Consider the following 22,420-nt stretch of genomic DNA (forward strand, 5'->3'; position numbering starts at 1 on the left):
GTTTGACTCTTTTCGTGAACCTGACCGGTATCGGCCCGCCTTGTCAACTCTCTCTGATGCAAGTGAACCAGACCGAGCCGTTCTTTTACTTGGAGAGCCCCGACGGAGGATCTCAAACTTACGACTTGAACTACCCAACGGTGCACTTCTCCTGATGTCGAGTCTCTTGTGCTTCGCCTTCTTTTTCTCATCACCATTAGCACGCTCAGCGTTCAATAACGCCTCTCCTTCCATCTCCATGAGCTCATCGCCCAATAGATCATCCTCATTAGCATCTGTATCCATTAAGCCGCTGTCCTGTTGATCGACAAGCTCCATATCACTTAAAGCTCCGATAATCTGATCATCGACGGGGCCTTTTGCTTGTGGAGAAAACGTGAGAAGCCTTGCATCTGGAACTTCGTCAACCCTGCCCCGAACTGTCACATTTTCCGAAGATCTCACTCGTGACGGAGTGACAATTGCACTAGCCAGCTTCCTAGTACCAGATGTGTCCTCTTTATTTTCCTCCCTACTCGAGAGATCATTACCAGAGATCAAAGGATCGTGAGATCCCGCGCCTAAGAAATGTTCATATGGAACAATCTCGTTCCTCTTGTTAGCCACCCCATTACCATTCTGCTCAGAATCTGTTGCATTATTGAGTTTTGGTTTAACTCGCCACGACCGTCCATCATTGCGATCATACGGCCCAGTACGAGCACGTCCACCACCATACCTGTCGTTCCTCTTGAACTCATCTTTGCGCCTGATGATCCTACCCGCATGACTTCTTTCACTTCGATCCTTCCCCCATGACCGGGAGTAGTTGTTGTTACTCTCGCCTATCCTATTACGCATATCCGGTCTGGCCTCATACTCCTGCGAATTGCGAGTATACATCTCCCTTTTCATCAGCGAAGACTGATGATAGTTACGGTCATTACCTTGAGTATATTCATATGTTTATAGAGAGAGATTTATATATGCATATATTATATATAGTAGTAAGAGATGCTCTCAAAAAATTCTATAAATGAATAATATCGAGACAATAGAATTTTATTAACTTAAAATTATTAAAAAATTATTATTAAACATCTATATTTTTAAAATAATTTAATTGTTCAACAAGAAAAAAGAATATAGTAAAAATATATAAAATAATAATATCCAATACAGTAATGTATTATTAATATTATAGTTATTAGTTAAAATATTATTTTGTTATATTTTCATTTAAATAGTTTATATCTAAAGATATTATATTTTAATTAAATTTATTTTGAATTTAATCTATTTTTAAAAATTATTTGATACATTTTAGGTGTCTTGAATACATACCATATAATACAAATGATTTGTAGATGCAATTCGATGAAAACATGAAAAATTGAAAGGAAAATAAAATTACATGTGAAATTAATTTTAAGCAATAAAATGTCTTGTTTATGTTTATATATAATATATAGTAATTATTAGTTTATAATTTTTATGGGTACATATTTTATATTAATGTTTTCTAAATACTACTATCTTTTTATCTTATCTAACAACTTGAAACCGGATAAATTTATTACCTTATTGTTTAACTTCATATCGCATATCTGAAACTGAAGACATTTTGATTTCGTCTTTTCTAAAGTAGTTCGAATAAAGAGCATTTGGATGATATGTTATTTCAGTTTTATTATGTTAGTATGTTTGATATCAAAAGTTAAAAAAAAAAAAAAAATGATTCACGTCGATAGGTCTATCGACTCTGGTGATGGTTCTATAGCTTATTCCTCTATAAACATCTGAAACTGAAGACATTTGGATAATTCGTCTTTTCTAAAGTAGTTAGAATAAAGAGGATTTGGATGATATGTTATTTCAGTTTTATTATGTTAGTATGTTTGATATCAAATGTTTTTTTTTAAATGATTCGCGTCGAGATATACCATAGCAACATTTATTTAATATGGATATCTCCTAGACTATATTTGAGAAGTGATTTGTATATGTGTCATCACAACATTAACTTTCACAAAAAAAATGATGATATGGCTTAAAAGAAATATGAAATGGCATAAATCTAATTGTGACATGTGAAATTTACTATATTTAGATTTATGTTTTTGGTAAGATTTATTAAATATAATAATGATGATTTTCTATATACGGATTTATATTTTTGGAAAAGTTTCATAATATAGTAATAGCTAATAAATTTATATCAAAAATATTTTTTCTCAGTAAATATTCATTTTGGTAAGATTTTATGATACCTAATAACTTTTCTATATCTATTAAAATAATATGTTTTTATATATAAATAATGGTTACGAATATTAAAATCTTACATCAATATATGAATCATATTTTTATTATTAAAATAAGTGTAGTTTAAAATATATTTTATCAACGTATATAAGCTATTTTTATTTAATGTATATATTATTAGAAATAATTTAAATATTTACAAAGACATATTTAAAAATGGTAATTAAATAAAGAATTTTTATCAAAAGTTAAATAATGCAAAATTAAAAGGTCAAAGTGAACTTGAATAAATCAAACTAAAAACAATTACATTATGGTTTTATTTTTTAAACTAATAAAAGTAAAATATAAAAATAAAAAATTTTGTTTATATATAACATTTTTAAATATTTTATATCTGCGCTGGCAGAAGAAAACTCCTAGTATGTTTATAAAGTCAAGTTAAAGAGAAAAAAAAACACGCTCTCTCTCTCTCTCTTAAACGCTCTCAACTAAAAGAAACCCTAGATCTGATTTGAGTTTGGGCGGCCGGCGGCCTCTTCGTCGCTTCCGGTCTCCCCTCCTCTTTCTTTGCTTCTCTTCAGTCTCGCCTATCTTCCTTCCTCTCTCTCCGTGTTTCCTTTCTCGGTGCTTTGAGTTCACGCCTCTGCGGTTCAGATCCGGCGTTCTTCTACTCTGAGTTTTGGAGAAGCATAGAGATGGGGCCGGTGAGGGGTTTCTTTGGGTCGAGCAAGGAGACGGTAGTCACGGTCTGGTGTCAGATCTGGCTGCTGGAAGAGATTTGTTTTCTTCTTTGTCTTCAGTGCTCCTCCTTCTCGGCGTGGGAGAAAAGTCCCGCATGGTCTGAGCGTTCGTCGGTGTTCTTCTAACGGTGAGGGTGCGGTGTACCTTTGTTTGTTCAGAGTCTTCGGTCGCGCGTTTCTTAGGATCTGTCGGTCTTGTTCTCGGAGAGCCTTAAGAGATGTCTTTGTTCCAAGCTTGGAAGATCTGCCGCGGGTTCTCTGTTGTGGGGGCGCGTGAGACGGAGTGGTGCTGGTCTTGTCAACCGGTACTCTCTTTCTCGATCGGTGGCAACGCGTGCTGGACAGGCTGGTTTCAGGAGCAAGATCTAGGGCTGCTACTGACCGCTTTTCATAGGTGGTGCTGCCTGTTTCTGTTTTCTTATGTGTAGGTTCTACGGCTAGTGGCGACTCTTGGAGGTTTCTCTTACCGAATAAAGCTCTGTCTCTGTTCTTGTGGGTGTGCTTGGTCTCTAGTTTTGCTGTCTGTCCGTGTTGAATGCAGGTTACGAGGGCTTCCGCGAGCTGTTTTTGGTTATGCCCAATCATTAAGAGCGGATCATCGGGCAAGCCAACTCTACCGGGTTATGTCTCTCGTTTTCACTGCGGGTCTTCCTTTTGTGGCAAGCGCTTTGTTCCAATTAGGTTGTGTTCTCCGGTTAGCTGCTTGCTGGTAGTGTCGGTCCCCTATATGCTTAGATTCGAGTTTCTGTTTAGATTTGTTTCTGTTCTCTGTCTCTTTATAATCTCTATGGTCTGTAAAAAATTAAAAAGTGGTAATATATTTTCACATGTTTACCAAAAAAATGTTTATAAAGTCAAGATCTTCCGTAGATACTTTAGTTGAATTAATAGTGGGATTTATTAAAATGTAATCCCTTATATATTAAAAAGAAACATTACAACATTTGATCTAGCCACGTGTCATCACTACAATTTTTAGAATCATTAGAAAAATAGGTTGGTCCATTTAAATATATAATAAGCTTTTTATTACACTAACCATAAATTAATTATTAATGTTCTTCATTTTTTTCTTAAATAAAAATTACAGAATTGCCTAATGTGGCTAAAGTTTATATGACAATTAATGATTTTGAATAATAAAAACTTTATTAAAATTATTCTATCATCTATCATTTTATAATTTTAAATTATTAAAATAAATTAAACAACCACATTAACCATATAATAAATATTTAGATATTCCATATATATTATATTCTGAATTTTTTTAAAACGACTATAAATTACTAAAACTGTTAAAATTCTCACTTTAAAAATTTTGTGAACCGTGGTTTAAAATTTTGTTATAAAAAGATACAAATGATTACAAAATCATATAAGTAGGAAGTCTCGTACAATAAATATTAAGATTAAAAGATATATATATTAAAATACATAAATATTTTAATTTTGAAATATTCTTTGAACATGTTTATTGATAAAAGCTGTGAACAAACATTGACAACTTAATATTAAAATTTTAAACTTCACATTGAATTTTGTTTTTAAAATTATAAATTACTAAAATTATTAAACATCCCACAACAAAATTTTTGTTATCAGTGATTTAAAGTTTTTTTTTAATAAAAAATACATATGATAAAAAACAGTATGAGTAGAAATCTTTATTTAATAGATATCTATATTAAAAATATACTATATATCTATGTTAATATCATTTACATTTCAGTTACATGCCATATAAAATAGAAAACAAATTTGTTTGGATTAATAAAATTTATTCATGTATTCGCACCAATATAACTATATACGTAAAATTTTAATTATTCTATATATTTATTTTATTTCATAATATATAAAAGAATATATAACACATAAAAATAATTTGTATATAATGTTTACTATTCGCAAAGCGCGGGTCTTAACCTAGTAGGATATTATTTATTTGGTATAATAAGGGTAGTCATAACATTTGGTTGTGTATAATAGGTTGGATCAAAATAAATATGTGCAACAACTTTTTAAGTAGATTTTTAAGATGATCATTTTTAATAGTATAGACTAGATTTTGATCAGCACTTAAAAGTGCGGGTTTGTTTTTTCACCTATTGATCCAATATTGATTGATAACTACCTTTATATTTTGTTTTGAATCTTAAATTTTTTATATTTTTTCAAAAAAAAATCAAGGTGTGGTATTTGTTCGAAATAGATTTAAAGATTATATGTGTGATTTAAGAGTATATATGTATTCTATACTGAAAAACAATGTGTTTTCATTATTGAAATGTAGTAACGATATGAGTTGATTTTAAATTGAAAATGAATTTCTAGTGTCACATATTTGTATCATAATTATAACCATCAATATATTCTATTTTATCTATATTCAATTTAAAAGATCCTACTTTTTCACCAGTTTTCAAAGCACGAGTATGTTTTTTGTTGACAATTTCGGTAAAATTTGCATGAATTTATAAATTTTTATTAGAAAAAATAATATAAGAGTTTTCTGTTATGATGTTTGAATTTTGAGAAATGTTTTCCTATCCGACTCAGAGCCATGGTCGAACAGTAGACACGGAACCCTGTATATAATCTGGTTCAGATTTAAAAAAAATTGTTAATTAAAAATCTGATATAATCCGGTAAAAACCCCAAGAACCCACTATTGTTGGAGGTGGTCTTTATGAAAAAAAAAAATTGAATCTAACAAAATTTAAAAGAAACAAACCCGTGGTCTCAAATATATTAATTTGATTTTTTTAAAATGATATATCACGTGGTCGAATTCGATATATATGATCCTGATGGGTTATAGTCATATTATTGTAGTATATTGTTATACTATAATTTTGAATAATTATATTTTTAATAATAACATATGTGGCTAAAAAAAATTTTCTACTGATTTGTATATAATAAGTATTGTTTAATTTTGTTCCCCATCATCAAAACTTTCTTATATGACATTTTGAATAATTACTAATAACATTTTAATGTTGCAGCTCTAAAGTCGGTTGTTCGTGTTTAATATTTGCAGGCGGAAGAAAAGAGCAATGTCTGATTTGCATATACCAGTTAAATGGGGGCTCTTATGCATGAATCGAAGTAGATATGTCAACTTTATTTAATAAAATAGTGTTTTCATATTTGAAATCGTAAGGTATGTAATCACTAATTTAATAACGATTCAAAATATGAATCCTAGTTAGTAGGCATTATTATTAGGATATTTTTGAAAATAATGGTGTCCACAAAAATAGGATAATAAACAATAGGATATAAGAGAAAAATAGAAAATACAACGTATTAATAGTTTAGATATATTTAGTTTAATTCATAGGTTAAAAATGAATAGGTACAACAACCTTGTTTAAGTATAATTTTTTCGGAATGATTTTCTTTTAGTAGTATATATTGTTTGTCTTTTAGCTAGACTATAGTTTTCATCAATGCTAAATTTGTATATTAATAAATCCTCAATATTTGTCTAAAAATATGATATGTATGATTTAATAACCTTGCTGCTGCCATGAAGCCGAAGGCTACCATCACTCCAGTGCATTTATATTGATGCTGCAAAATTTTCATCAAATAATTAACGATCACTCCTTAACTAAGTTTCTTTTAAGTAATATTGTAGAATAGAATAATTGTCAAACCTAAAAACACAGGGATGATAATAGATCCTAATTCCTTTGGCAAAAATAACATAGGGATGATAACAGAATTACAAAATCTATACAGACAAATTTTACACGACTAAAAACTCGCAAATGGTTGCATTTGCACATGACAAATAAAAGCATAAAACGCAAAACGATTCTGCTTTTAATTCCTTTTGTTTCCAACTAGAGAGTCCAAATACGATTAGTTACCTTAACGGCTTAACCTATCATTTTTGATTCGCACTAGTGAATATTATGTATTGCTTTCAGACCACTATATAACCTAAAGACAAATGTACAAATGCATGAGTATACCTTCAAAAGACCGGAGAAAGCTTACCAGATTGCAAGTGCGTTGAGAGAAACCTCAGCGTTTTTTAAATTTCCTGTGAGCAAGATCAATATCGAGTTGTACCATACTTCCAAACTGCCCAATATAAGTATCAAAAGAAATTACTATTTCTCACTTGACAAAAATGCTAAAACAAAATAAAACGTATATGCCCAATATAAGTATCAAAAGAAATTACTATTTCTCACTTGACAAAAATGCTAAAACAATATAAAACGTATATTCAGACTTTTTGGTTAATATAACATTATATTCAATTTTTATCAATCTTTGACAAGGTGAATGAATGTAATTCCGTTTTTGATACTGTAAACTTTCTCATATTTTATAAATATGCATAAACAATCCATCTCTTATATCGGTATCCTTAATACAAAACTAATGAAGAAAGTTGGGCATTTTCAAAGCATTTAACATCGCAAAGAGGAAAACCACAGTGACTACAAATTAACCTCATCCTCGACTTTAATCTAATATCACATGATTCTACTACAGCTCTCGTATATGTATGAATTATATATATGCTTGTTCAACGAGACATTTCTTAATATTCTAAATGATTCGACTCTATAAGACTTCAGAAAATTTAGAAAAACATACCACGTCATGCCACCGGAAGCCAAAGATAATTTGAATACTGGCCAAAGATCTTTGAAAGCAAACCACGAAAATCCTCTCCATGTGTCCTTACACCCACCACATATTACGTACAAGAGCTGAGCAATATTAGGCAACCAATGTGCTACGAGCGATGAGGTCATTGCACCAGCGATCCCAAAGTCGAAATGAACCATTAGTAGCCAAGACAAGAAAACATGAACCCCTAAGGAGATAGCAGCGACATAGGCAATGATCTTGTTCTTGCTCTGAGCCTGGAGGAACATTTGGCAGGTGAAGGAAGGCACGAAGGAGAAGTTGATGCCTATGACCCATAGGGCTATGACTCGAGCTATACGGACAAGGCGTTCTTCTTGACCTAGGGCTAAGAGGATAGGACCAGCAAAAATGTAGATGGGCGTGAGGCAAATGGTACGTACTGCCTATGAGGACGAGCCATGATCTTTGGAGGTAAATCCCTAGCATATGATATTGTTTTGCTCCGTAGGCTTGACCACATAGTGTTTCTAGTGCACTAGCCATACCTAACTGCATGTCATTGAAGGTGTATTAATACATGGTAAAAATGACTCAATAGTGAATTTCAATAATATAATGTTCATAATCAAATTCAAGCCATGTATATGTTATTAAAGTTACTACGAGATCTGTCTGTTGGTTAGAAAAAGTTAATATTTGTGTATATTTCTCTATTGCTAAATAATATACTTATTACTATAGATAAATAATTTGTTAATCAAATAATAAACATTGGAAAAAAAGAAAAAATACAAAATTTGACAAACCATTATATTTGGAGGTTTTCTCTAAATTTATCGTCATATCAAAAAGTCAACATATCTTTTTTTTTTTGTTTTTTTTGCATCCAAATGTTATTCTATTACTGAAAGAACTTGAGGTGGTTTGGGTATGCAGACCGAAATAAAACAACCAATGTAACAAAGTTCCCTTTGAAATAATCTCGCGATCTTAGCTAAAGAATCCAAAATTCCATTATATGCTCTTGGGATGTGAGAAATCTTGAAGTCCGGAAAACATATATGCAGCGTCTTTATCGTCTCCAATTCAGTTGAAAAACTTGGCCAAGCTTGGGGCTCCTTTACCATCTCAGTTAGATCTTTGCAGTCTGTCCCAAAACTCTGACATGACCAATGTTGAAGCATTCTCTCCATTGCCCAACGCAGTGCTTCCACTTCCAATGTAAAGCAGTCTCTCGCCTACTTAAGTTTCGCGTCCCCATAAGTTGAAATTTTCCCATACTATCCTTCTAAACCCATCCGTAACCACTAAACTGAGCCGTGGAAGTCCATGAACCATCCATCATACAAATATTTTCCAAGCTTATGACTTGGGGTTCCTCATTGCTATGCTCATGTGGAATGAGTGTACCATCTCAGTTGCATTATACCAAGCATGACATTCACTTTTCGCATATCGAACTAATTCCAAAGGATCCCTGTCTATCCTCCTAAATAGTTTGTTATTCCGAGCCTTCCAGATATACCAGATTATCCATGGGTAAGGGTCCTTGTCAGCTCTGGCTCAACAATGCTATTCTTCCTCCAAAAGAGATAATCCATATTAGCATAAATGCTCGGTAGCGCGAAAATGTTTGGACTACATGTTGTTGTCGAAAGGGACCATACTTGTAATGCTGGAGGGCATTCAAATATGGCATGAGTAACAGTTTCTTCTGGTTATCCACTTCTTGGACAGTAGTTATCGAATCTCATATTACAGCGTATTAGATTTCTTGTTACAGCCACTTGTCCTGTTATCAGTTGCCACATAAGATGACATATCTTCTGAGGTGCTTTTACCTTCCAAGCAAAGGCTTAACCTCATATCCTGGGTTCTTGGATCTCCTTCTCTTCTTCAGTCCTCATTAGATTTCGAGCTACCCAGTATCCCGATTTTACCGTATAGTGACCATTCTTAGTGAAATTCCAAAGGAATGTATCTCGGCGATGAGTTAAACTTATGGTCAAACTTCTTATTAGAGGAATATCATTGGGGGCAACATAATTCTCTAGTAGTCCAAAATTCCATTCATTTGTTTCACCATTAATGAGATCACTGACTCTCATATTCGGATGCAAAACTGGGGCAATTGATCGAGGCGGTCTAGCTGGTGAAGTAGGAATCCAAGGGTCCTCCCAAAACTTAACCTCATATCCAGAATGTATTTTTTCCTAATTCCCAATAGTAGTAATTTTCGTGCCGCTGAGATACTAGTCCATACATAGGACGAGCTACTTGCTGAACTCATTCGCAAAGGCGAACTCATTCTGTAATATATTTCTCTCAAGACTCGAGCTACTAAGGAATCAGGGTACTATACTAATCACCAAGTTGTTTTGCTAGTAATGCCAGGTTGAACTCATGGATCATACGGAAACCAATCCCGCCTTCTTCTCTCGGTAAACTCATTTTTTCCCATTTTGAGCTCCACCAGAACTGTGCAATGGTACTTGTGAATTTCTCACATTTCTCCAGTGGGAGCAAAAAGCTAGACATAACATAAGTTGGAAGAGCTAACAATATAGATTTGATTACAACTTCCTTCCCTCCTTTTGATAGCCATCTTCCCGTCCATCCATTCACTCTATGCATTAGTTTGTACTTGGGAAAAGCAAAAAGTTTACATTTGGAGCCGCTAATATCTTATGGGATGCCAAGATATGTTCCCATTCCTCCTTCATTCTGGATCCCAAATATATCTTTAATTTGTTGTCTAACATTTGCGCCGATCCTCTTACCAAAGAGTATAGAGGATTTATCAAAGTTGATACATTAGCCTGGTGTTTTTCCATATTTCCCTACCATTTTCATCACTTCTTCACATTCACTGACTCCACCTTACAAAAGAAAAGGCTATCATTAGCGGAAAAAAAAGGGTGGGATACCGAGGGACACGAGCGTGTAACACGCATCCCCTTTATCTTCCCTTGGTTCTCTGCATAATTTATAAGGCTAACAAACGATTTCGTGCATAGAATAAAGATGAAAGAAGACAAAAGATCTCTTTGGCGTAATCCTCTCTCCGGAACAATACTCTCTTGGGCTGCCTATTCATAAGCACCTTGTACTTAACCAAAGAGATATATCGCATTATCCAAGTAATCCAATTTTTTGAAAATCCCATCTTTCACATAACTGCTTTCATGAATGACCACTACATCCTTTCGTATGATTTACTCATGCCCATCTTAATGGCCAGTCAAAGTCAACATATCTAAAACCATAAATTTCTATTAAAAAAATAATGAGTAAAACCACCAATTTGCTTTGGTTTCTTTGTGCCCCGGGTTCAAATTACCATTGGTACGGTCCGGGACTTCTATTGTTAACCAAAAAAAATCTTGATTTACTTTCTCTTTCAAGAAATTAGAACATCGATACACCCACGTCTCTTTTTCCTATCAACTAAAAGCCAGATCTGCGATTTGGGTGGAGGCTCTTCGGATCCCTGCGACCTCGTCGGACCGTAGGTTGCTCTCCCATCCCCTCTTTTTTCTCGGCGTCTGTTCTCCATTGTCGAACTAATCTAGATTTTGGTGATTCTCGGAGGTATTTTTTCTCTTCTTCTCGTTGTTCGAAAAGGTTTCTAGTTTAGATATTGATGTAAATATGACCATGAACCACTGATAAGTTTACTCTTATGTTTTAGTTAAATTTTTTAATGTAGCTACATATCAAATACCAATACGATATAGCTAGAAAGATTCTGACTCTAGATATATGAACTCGATAGGATGATGACGTGATAACGTTTATGTGGATGGTGAGAATGAATCTATATAGGCTTAAGTTTGTATTCAATTTCTGATGATCCACTAAGAAAATGAATTCTAAAGAGATTTAGTAAAACACTGGGGAAAGTATGATTAAATTTCTAGAAGCTTGCGCTTCATGATCACAAATTGCCTAGTATTGTTTTCATTGGATAAGGCCAAATTACTCATCCTTTTTTTTACTGCTCTCTATAAGTTAGTTGGATAGAAGTTATGATTAAGTAAGTAGATTTTATATAAGAGAGCAATCTATAACTTCCTTCCATATTCAAAGATCAAGGAACACGAGCAAGAAAACAGATGCGCGATTAAAGACTAATGAAAAACATGACATGTAGCATACATGTGAAAAACATGACATGTAGCATACATGTGAAAAACATGTATTGATATGCCATTGTTCAGCTTTTTTTTCTTTTGGTAAAAGCCATTGTCCAGATTTCAGATAGATATCACAGTTTTCTTGTATTTTCAGCGGTTAATTTAACGGAGGCAGGTGTTGCTACTTCCTTAATCCAGTCGCCGGTTTGTGTCTTCCACTCATATTTGTTTGTGAATGGTTAATGTATATGAACTCGTGTGGTATGCATCTATACTATTAAAAGAGAATTATTTTGAAAAAATCTACTTAAACAAGGTTGCTGCATCTATCCATTTTTATAGCCCAACCTATAACATATAACCAGATATTATAAATGACCTCTATTATAGCAACCAAATAAACCCTCTTAACATTTTTTATAAAACCTATAATTGTTTATTGTCCTTAAATGTTATAATCAAAATCGACAACCTATAACCTTTAAATATGTATATACATTTTCTCTATATAAAATGTTTGTATCGAATGGTGCTGTACATTTTATATATAAATTCCATACATTTTATATAGAGAAAACGTACGTACATATTTAAAGTTTATAGGTTGTCGGTTTTGATTATAACATTTAAGGACAATAAATAATTATAGGTTTTATAAAAAATGTTAAGAGGGTTTATTTGGTTACTATAATAGAGGTCATTTATAATATTTGGTTATATGTTATAGGTTGGACTATAAAAATGGAAAGATGCAACAACTTTGTTTAAGTAGATTTTTTTCAAAATGATTCTCTTTTAATAGTATAGATTCTCTACATATCATGTGGTAAACAAATGAAATACATAACGTTATACATGTAAAACTGAAATAGCAACCCACCATCTACATTTATAGAATTGTGTTCTACCGTGAATAGTGATATACAATGTTCTCAGCAATTCTTTTTTGGGAAACACTCGGTCATTCCTTAAATTCATCTTATAAAAACGTTATATATGAATCTCGAAACCAAAAAGATACTATATTCTTAAAAAATCGCATCCAATGCACTCAGCCTACTCTTTCGCAGTTTCTCAGTTTAGGAAATTAAAAAAATCGAAGAACCAATGTTATACACCATAACAAGACTTTAATGAGCCATGCAATCACTAATGTTTAAATATCTATCATTTAAATGAGTCAGTATATCTATCACAACATTATAACAAACTTAAATATAGATATTGAAAACATTTAATATAATTTCAAAAAGTGCTTGAAATTGTATTTGTATATTTTTATCATGTTGTTAATTTGTAACAACCAAGATATCAAAATAAATCAATCCTAATTTTTTTCGTATATTTGCTAAGAATATACCTTATTTTTAAAGGCATCTAAATTTAAAAGAAATCATAATTGATTATTCTTATATTTTTACCTTATTTTTTAAAACGAGTATATAGCATATATTGTTACAACATATTTTAAGCAAAAAGGAATAATGTAGATATGCTATTTAAATCCACTAACTTTATTAACTTTAATATATTTTGAAATTTATTTAAGAGTTAGCACATATCATACATCATATAATATTATGTCATCTTACATTATATAGTTCAAAATATTTACAAAATTAAATTTAATAAAATACTTTATCAAATCATATGTTAACAACAAAATTACATATTTTACTTCAATTTTTTTTATATAAAATAATTTATAATAAAATATGTTATTTAAGATAAGTTTAGAAACTCTTAAAAACCTTACAAAATGTAGACTATTAAATAAATCAAAATCTTCTAAGTAAATCTTAAGTTTTACATGTTCAACAAATGTAGCTGTTATAAAATCCACACAAAAAATAATGAGAGAGAGTAAGTTTGGGCATTCGGGTCTTCGCGGATCATATATTTTTGGGTCCGGATTTTACGGGTCTTAAACATTTGGACAATACTAGGTCTTTGAAAATTTTTGGTTTGTGTTCTGGTCAAGTTTTCCGGGTTCATGTCGGGTTTTTCGGGTCCAACCTGGGTTTTTCGGGTTCAAGTCGATTCGTGTTCATAATTCAAATACCTGTAAAATACCAATAACTTTTGGATATGTAACGGATCCGGATTGGTTTGAGTATTTAGGACACAAAAAGAATTTTTTACCCGAAAATCCCAAAAAATACCAGAACACGAAAAAAATACTTGAAAGCCCAAACAAATACTAAAAATATATTCAAATACCCAAAAAGACCCTGAAATCTGACGTGATGAATCAAAAAATATCCAATTTTTTTCCAGAATACCGGAAGTATATTTAAAAAAAATTGAAATTTAACCTGAAACTCAAAACTATAATCGAAAATACGAACCCAAGAATTTGAAATACCAAAAACATAACTAAAATATCTAAATATATCTAATATACACAAAACATGTCAGGTACTTAGGGTACCCGATTGAGTTTCTGGTAGGACCAAGACTCGAACAGAGAGCCGAGGGTCCAAAAAATATAGTGTACTTTTCCATGGACCCATACCCAAATCGCACCTATATTTTTGGGTTGATTTTGGTTTGGTTTTTCAGGTCCAATACAATGTCCATGCCTAAGAAAGAGTTACATAAGAATGTATATACAAAAAATTAAATAAACTAATTGATAAATTATATAATTTTAAACAATTTTTTTCCGATATAATATGACTTTGTATCATAATAATATACAACAATTCTAAAATACTAATTCACAAACTTTGTTTACGATCTAAAGAATAATCCGCGTTTCCGAAGCGCGGATCAAAATCTAGCGTAATAATTAAACCTTGACACTATACAATTGTATTGTCTGTCGTGCAGCATATTACACTTTAATGTCCTACAACTGAATAGTTTTAAGTATTTTCATTGTAGATGGGAATCTACGAATCTCATAAACGATGGCAATGGCAGGTCACCATTGGACATTTGCGGCCAATGAATATTGTCAGTTGTCACACTTGCTGAGAATGAGCCCTTACTACATTTTAAAACAAAACTAGATGTTATCGTATTTGTGTTTTTTGTATAATATTTGTGTTTTTGTATAATATTTTTTTTAATGAATAATAAACTTTTTTTAATAATTATATTAAAATAGTTAGACTACATCTATCAATATGTCATGTTACTGCTCTCTTTTTGGTTATATTAAGTTTTTCTTTTTGACCGAACTATCACGTCTTATTTTAAAATATTCTCTAACCATACATTTATTCTAAACTATTTTGTAGAATCAATATATTCTCCGACTTTTTGTTAAAGGTGTTATTTTGCATTTTCCAACTTTTATTATTATTTTATTTCACTGATTAAATTCTAGTTAACAATGAAATGTTTTCTGCCACCTTTCGTAAGAACAAGGTAATTACATAAACGAACAGTCCCGTCGACTATGAATAATATTTACTCAAACCCGTCTAAATATAATTTGGAGTAGCAAATTTTTTATTTCGTAAAAACCAAAGCAGGCTCCGACAAGAAACCTATCTAAGCATTCACGTGTATATAATAGCAATTTGTACAATTAATTATCTAATCAGAACTTCTTGACAAAAATATAATAATACATTATTATGAACAAACATTTTCTTTCTTTTCTTGAATTTTTTTAGTAATATACGAGTTTCTAGAAAAGATTTGTGGATGAACTAATCTAATTTTCATATGATTGTCCTTAATTAATCTGTAGTAATATTGTAGAATCAAGAAAGTAGAAGAGTACTCACCAAGATTCCATTACTGAAACGGAGGAGAACGGTGAGAGTGATAGAGTAAGCAGCCAACTCGGTAGGGCCAAGGTGGCCAATGAAAGCTTGACTTATCAAAGATACTCCCGACGTAGAGAATCTAGTGAAGATAGCCGGCGCGGTCACAACCCATAACTTCTTAGATTCCCTCCAAACCTTCTCTTTCATATCCAACTTATCATTTTCTCCACCCTCCTCGGCCGTCTTTTTAAGCAGGATCGCCGTCAGTTCTCCTTCTCCGGCCATGGCTTTGGAGGGAATGAATAGAGCAGAGGGAATGCGTGGAGAAAGTGGGTCGTTTATTTGCAGAGGAAATGAATACCGGCCTACGCCTCTTTTTAAGATCCTTATTTGCCAAATTGGTTCGGATTGAAGAATTTGGTTTAGTTCGGTTTAATGCCAGAACCTTTGACGGTAAATTAGAATAGTCCATTACGTCTGACATTCGGCCAATTTGGTTAAGTACGAATACGATAGACTGACCGTATATTTTTATGTAAGCATACCTTATTATATAAAGTAATAATTTTTCTCTCCGGTTGCACCACATCACTAATTCGAGCTTCCACGTCACATCATGTGTCATCTCTGTTTCTATACGGTGATTCATTAACTCGCGACTTTAATTTTTTTGGCTTACTTTGTTAATTTATTGATGCTGGCCCAATAGACCAAATGATTTAACCCTAATGTGCTCTATGTGAAGGATGACCTACGTGAGAATTAAGGTTTCGTATCTCCTCTTTGAATCTGCACCTACTTTTGATTTTCGTCTGATTAATGCACATATATAATTGTTCATCGTGTTTAATCCCCTATTAATTCAAACACCCACGATCTAGCCTTGAATGCAATCTTCTATTGGCGAAGTTGTCTAACTAAGAGTATAAATAGGTGTATATTCCTCCTCTAGAAACCATCTTCTCTATATCTCTTATCATATATATATCTCCGTGATATGGCTAATTCGAGGGTTTTTTTTCTCTGATTTGAAGTAGTAGAGTACTTTTCCTAAAGAGTAAAAGAGTTATGTGTACTTTCTCCGATTTTCATGTTTTACAGTCTGATTTCATCTCACTCTTTCTCCAAGAAGACTCCAACGAGATCTCCGATGACTATTGGGAACTCCACGCCGAAGAGATTCTTCAAACGGCCATATCCTCCTTCGTCTCCGGCTAAATGCATCATCGCGAGACGGCACTCCTCCGTGAATCGGAAGGGGGCAGCGTGGGTTTGAATAATAGCTTTGATTCTCCAAGATTTTCTCTAGGAAGTACGAGCTTGCTTATGAAGTTTGTCATGGCCATTTTTGTGCTCTTAAGCCTAAGAAAGGTGATAACAAGTCGTTGTTAATGTTATCCACAAAGCAAAGTTTATTGCTTTTTGATTTTTGATAAAAAAAAGTGCTTTTTGATTTAATGTCTTCTGGTTCTGTAGCAGTTATAAGATCTGTTAGATTGTTTGTAATTATTGTGTAGATTAGGACGGCTATTGCCATTGAAAATGTGAGGAGAGAAGTGAATATTTTGAAAACTTTGTCTGGTGATGATAATTTCCTCATTTCTACGATGCATATTAGGATCATGATGAAATCTATATTGTGATGGACTCTTTTAGCTCAGACTTCCATGGAGAGTCTTAAACAAGTGGTTTGTTGTTTTAGGCTATGTGAAGAAGGTTTTGGAGATGTCCAGCAACAGAGCAACAACAACAGTTGTAAGAGAAGATTTAGAGCCAAATTCTCTAATGATAAACTTAAGAACTAATCTTCATGCTAAAAATATCTTTTATTTTTTCAAGTTATGAGCTAACATTACAAATGAAGCTTCAGCCATGTTAAGAAGATGTTCTATTCTATTTTAATAACATGCCTATGTTTTTATCCCTCTTTCTCTCTTTTTTTTATGCATTATCGACTCTTTATTTACTTTGTTTTCCCGGTGATCCAGTGGGCAAAATAAGGAGAATAACCACATGCTCTTTGTTTAAAAATTGTGTTGACCACATTGTAATATGTCTCCACTTTTTTTTAAAACCGATTAGTCTCCACTTTGATTGATAATTCTACATGCTTAAATGATAGGAAAGAATGTGTAACTGATATACATAAGATAGTTATGCAGATTTTATAAAGTATAGTTTGGAACTGATTGAACACCCAACGTAAATGGTTTCAACAGAAACTTAACAAGGGTCAATCTTGAGAAAAGAGATTTTCTAGACTAATAAAAAGCATAAAAATGTACAAAAAGTAACACAAAGCAGAAAGATAAGTTCAGGCAGATAACAAATCTAAAGCATTCTCCAAAAATGTCTGGGGAAAAGTACTCTACAAGGCTTGAAGAAAATATAATAATCTTGAAGTTCGATCTAAAATTATCCATAGAGTAAAAATGGGATTATTAAGGCAACATTAACCAAAAGAGTAATTTTGTAAGTTAGATCTAAAATTAAAATATTGTTTTAAAAAATAACATTAATAGGTCATAATTCAATAAACTATAATTTTTGGTTAGTAACAATATTGTATCTCATACATGAAAATAGTTTTGTTCCAATTTTAGATCAAATTTCCTTTTCATAGTATTGCATGATTTAATAGTTATGTATTTTAATTGATCCAGAAATCCAAATAGTATTTAAAATCTAAGTAAAATATACATATTTTAAAATTTAACATACGGATTTAAATTAGTATTTACAAATCCGAAAATTTTCTTTGAGGTTACCTTCAGATTTGAGACTTTATATTTTAACAAAGAAATATATACAAAACTATTCAAATCCATTATAAAATCAAATCTATTAATAAATTGTATGATTGAATAACACTTGATTTGAATCAGAATTTATAAATCATGACACCAATAACACATGATTTAAATATATATTTTACAATTATAGAACCAATATATAATACTATATATTTAATTTGGATTTCCAAATCTATTAAAATACACTAGCCAATACCACTAGAAATGAAAAATACATATTCAAATTATGTTATGAAACTGAGAAAATAACATTACAAAATATTTTGACAATCAATGATCCCAGATTAGATATATTGACGTGGTCACATGTGTCGAAACACAATATTTTAGTCAAAATGTTTCTCATTTTCAGATACAAGAAGTTGTATTTTAAACTTATACTAGATTTTGATAAATCTGCGCGCTCGTACGGGTGTATTTTTTAAAAAATATGACGCTATTTGTTTTTTATGTCACTATTTAGGGCTGGGCAAAAAACTCGAATTCGAAGAATCGAACCGATCCCAATCCGAATAAGTAGTACCAAATATGAACTGAAATTGATTAAATATCTGAATTATTCAAAATTTTGGTATTTGAAGAACTGAACCCTAATCCGATCCGAACCAAAATTGATTAAATATCCGAATTATTCAAAATTTTGGTATTTGAAGAACTGAAACCTAATCCGATCCGAACCGAAGTATTTTGGGTATCCAAAATAGATATATATATATATATATATTAATTATTTTTAGATTTAATATATATAAAAACATCCAGAATATATATGATACTTTTAAGTTCGTTTAAATACTTGAAAATATATACAAATAATCAAACGTAAATATCTAAAATTGTTAAAATATACTCAAAACTCTAAAAATATTTAAATAATTATTAATTCTCTATCCAAATCCGAACCGAATCTTCAAAGATCTGAACAGAACACTAAATCCCAAACTGACCCAAAAGTGAACCCGAACGCCCACCCCTATTCACTATTATGTATCTATATGTGTCATCATATGTTACAAAAATATGTGTTATCATATAATTAATCGTATTTTATATGTACAATCAAATAGGTTTTCTTATAATTAATAATATTTTATACGTACAATCATATAAATAGTCACATATATTATATTCTTAAATTTCAATGTGAAATATAAAAACCATAATTTAAGTCCGTGTTTGAAATTGGGCTTTGTACTGTATTTTTCTTATATATATTGAAAACATTTTTATAATGGTTATTGGAAAATTTGTTAGTAAAAATCAAATTTTAAATATATGTATATTTTTGAATGAATTTTTGATATAAATCAATTTTAAATTATTATTTTTATTTGAATATGTTTATCAAGTAACATAAACCCATTACTTTGTAATATCATGGACTTCCAATTTTTTTAATAGCATAAACCCATTATTTTTTTTCCTAACTTACTGTTATCCATGTTTCCAATTTTTTTTTTTTTTTTACTGTTATCTATGTTGCCAAACAAAAGCTTAAATTACTTCTACTTTAATAAGATAGATTATAAGCAAGTATTACAAATAAATACTCTGTTTTCATGTTATAGATGTTTCAATCTTCATATTTTAACCATTTCTCTTCGCTATTTGATAGTTAAAGAACAATAAATACAATTACTAATTTCCATAACACTTCTAGAAAAATATATGACATATGGAACAAAGCAGATGCTTGCAGTAAACATAACAACATATACAAAATTGGACAGAGTATTTGTTAGCAAATGGAATTTGAAGGACTTAATGTTATCTTCAAACAAACATACGTTTATTCTAAATCAAAAAAGATTATGTTAGAAACGAGAAAGAAGAAACTCAAGTATCTTTTAATTAACAATTTACGAATGAATTAATACTTCTAAATTAAAATGAAGATTTATTTGTGTTTAAATTTGGATAAATGTTACGCGCAGTTTGTCCATTTAAAATAATACATTTATCACCTTTTTTCATTTTATTTCTACTTATAGTTTATTCATTTTTTGCCTTATAGATAGACTTATTAGTACGATTAATTACATAATATATAAGCAAATATAACCAAAAACATCAAAAAAAAACAAAGAAAGGCTAAGAAATTTAATTTTTAGTCAACTATTCAACGTAATTAATTATGTAAAAAGTACATTAAGTAACCATAATAATCCATTATAACATAAATATAAAAAAAAAACAGCAACAACGGTTAATAATATCAATTACTAAAATTGTCCCAAACAACTACAATAACTTCGACAGTGAGTTTCTGTAAATTAAAACCTCATTCTCCACTAGTTTATAACCCCTATAAATATAATAATATGGATCCATAATTACGTTAAGAAAAACAACAATGTATTATCGATGTTGAACATATGCACTGGAGATGTTATTGTTCATATAATACAAAAGACATCCCAGAAATGGGGAAAAGTTAAATACATAATATCATCTTATTATTAATAAGGAAAATTTTTAACAGTTTTTTTTAACTTTAGGACCATGTGGAGAAATCTAATGAGTAGACTATGGCTCATGTCCATTGTATCTAAAAAAAATGTAAACCGTTCCCGGTGAGAGAATGTTAAATCATCGGTGGCCACGTGTTAGGGATATCTGAATGTAGTCGGATTTGAACTCAGCTCGCTTAGCGACGTAGGAATGCCATGCTACCACCCGACCACTAACACGTGGTTGTCCACCGTATCTAGCCTTTATGGGAACTGTTTTAAGTAAAAGCAAGCAACACCTGCTATTCAAAAGGCTTTTTGATTGTTGTTGTGAGAATAAAGATTGAGACATGACAATTTCTGTAATAAAATCTACCAAACGAGGGTAAAATAGGAAATAAGATATACTCTTACGTCACGTGAGAGACGAAAACATGGCACAATTGGCAGACCACAACAGCCAAGTGATGTTACAAACTGTGACCATTTTGTTCTTTGTTTCTTGAACAGAAACCACATGTTTTGTGTACGCTTGTTTCACAAACTTAGTGATGTTACAAACTGTGACCAAGTAGAGAATATCAATTCCACTCCCCAACCTGTCAAATTTGGAGGAAACCTAAGTAGTGTAATAGTTTCTCTCATCTTATTAGCTTAGCCAATAGGCTTATTTATACAAATACATAACTTGTCTAGCAAATTCTTTAGAATAGGAAATCTTACTTATACATTAATGCTAATTTTTCTAATAGTTACATGGTAATATATTAATCTAGGTGATCACGTAATCTCCCAGATCTCCTAATACCCTTCCGCAAGCTCATACGTTGTAACACGTATGAGATTGATGTTTATATCCCACCATAGGGTCATCAGTAGCGTTATACCTCACCAAGGTCATTAATTCAGTGAAGAAAACTGTAGTAGTTGCTTCTCTTCACTGTCTCATGCCACCATGTGAACTGAACGAATCCATCTAATTCATGCTCAAAGTCCACGGCAACATCATCAAGCCATCACTCCGTCGGATCTGTATATACCATCGGAATCATTATCTTCAAACATCTTTAGAACCACCATCAATCAGATTTGTAGTAGATAGATAGCCATTAAAGATCTGAAAAACCTACATATGCCATGCCAATACGAACGGACCGTCAATGATCCATGCTCATCATTCACATAGTGTCTTTAATCATTGAAATACGTAGCCATCTTGTAGTATGAGACTACGTATTTCTTCTTCTCCTTTTTTTTTTTTTCATAGTAGCAAAACCAAAAGAAAATAAATCAAAGCAGAAGAAAACATAACTATAATAATCAAAACTCGTTGTTACGAAGTGAAAGAAGTAGTAGATAAAACTTCAAACTGAAAGAAAACATTACGTAAATAAAATCTTTTTTTTTTTTGGAAAAGCAAGAAAAGAATAGCAAACACCATAACCCATAGAAAATGGATTTATGGCTCTGATACCATGTCAAGTTTCCTCGGCTTCTAACCTAAAACTAATTGGCGGTAAGTAGAGTGGCCTAAGTTCCTTATATATTACTCAAATTCCTTACATATTAGTCTAGGTGATCTCGTAATCCCCGAGATCTCCCAATACACCCCAACTAGATGCTCTCATGACGACAACTCTTCTGAAATTGTCCAAGAAACAGCTGCATCTCATGTACATAGACAAGATG

The 22,420-nt window shown here is 31.6% G+C and overlaps 1 pseudogene; it reads right to left on the minus strand.

Moving 5' to 3' along the window:
• The window catches only part of LOC106319978, a 20,433-nt pseudogene extending 4,404 nt beyond the window's left edge, over window positions 1-16,029 (minus strand).
• Window positions 16,030-22,420: the final 6,391 nt, after the last annotated feature.

This window comes from Brassica oleracea, unplaced genomic scaffold (genome assembly GCF_000695525.1).
Source record: "Brassica oleracea var. oleracea cultivar TO1000 unplaced genomic scaffold, BOL UnpScaffold00746, whole genome shotgun sequence".
In the NCBI taxonomy this organism is placed as follows: domain Eukaryota; kingdom Viridiplantae; phylum Streptophyta; class Magnoliopsida; order Brassicales; family Brassicaceae; genus Brassica; species Brassica oleracea.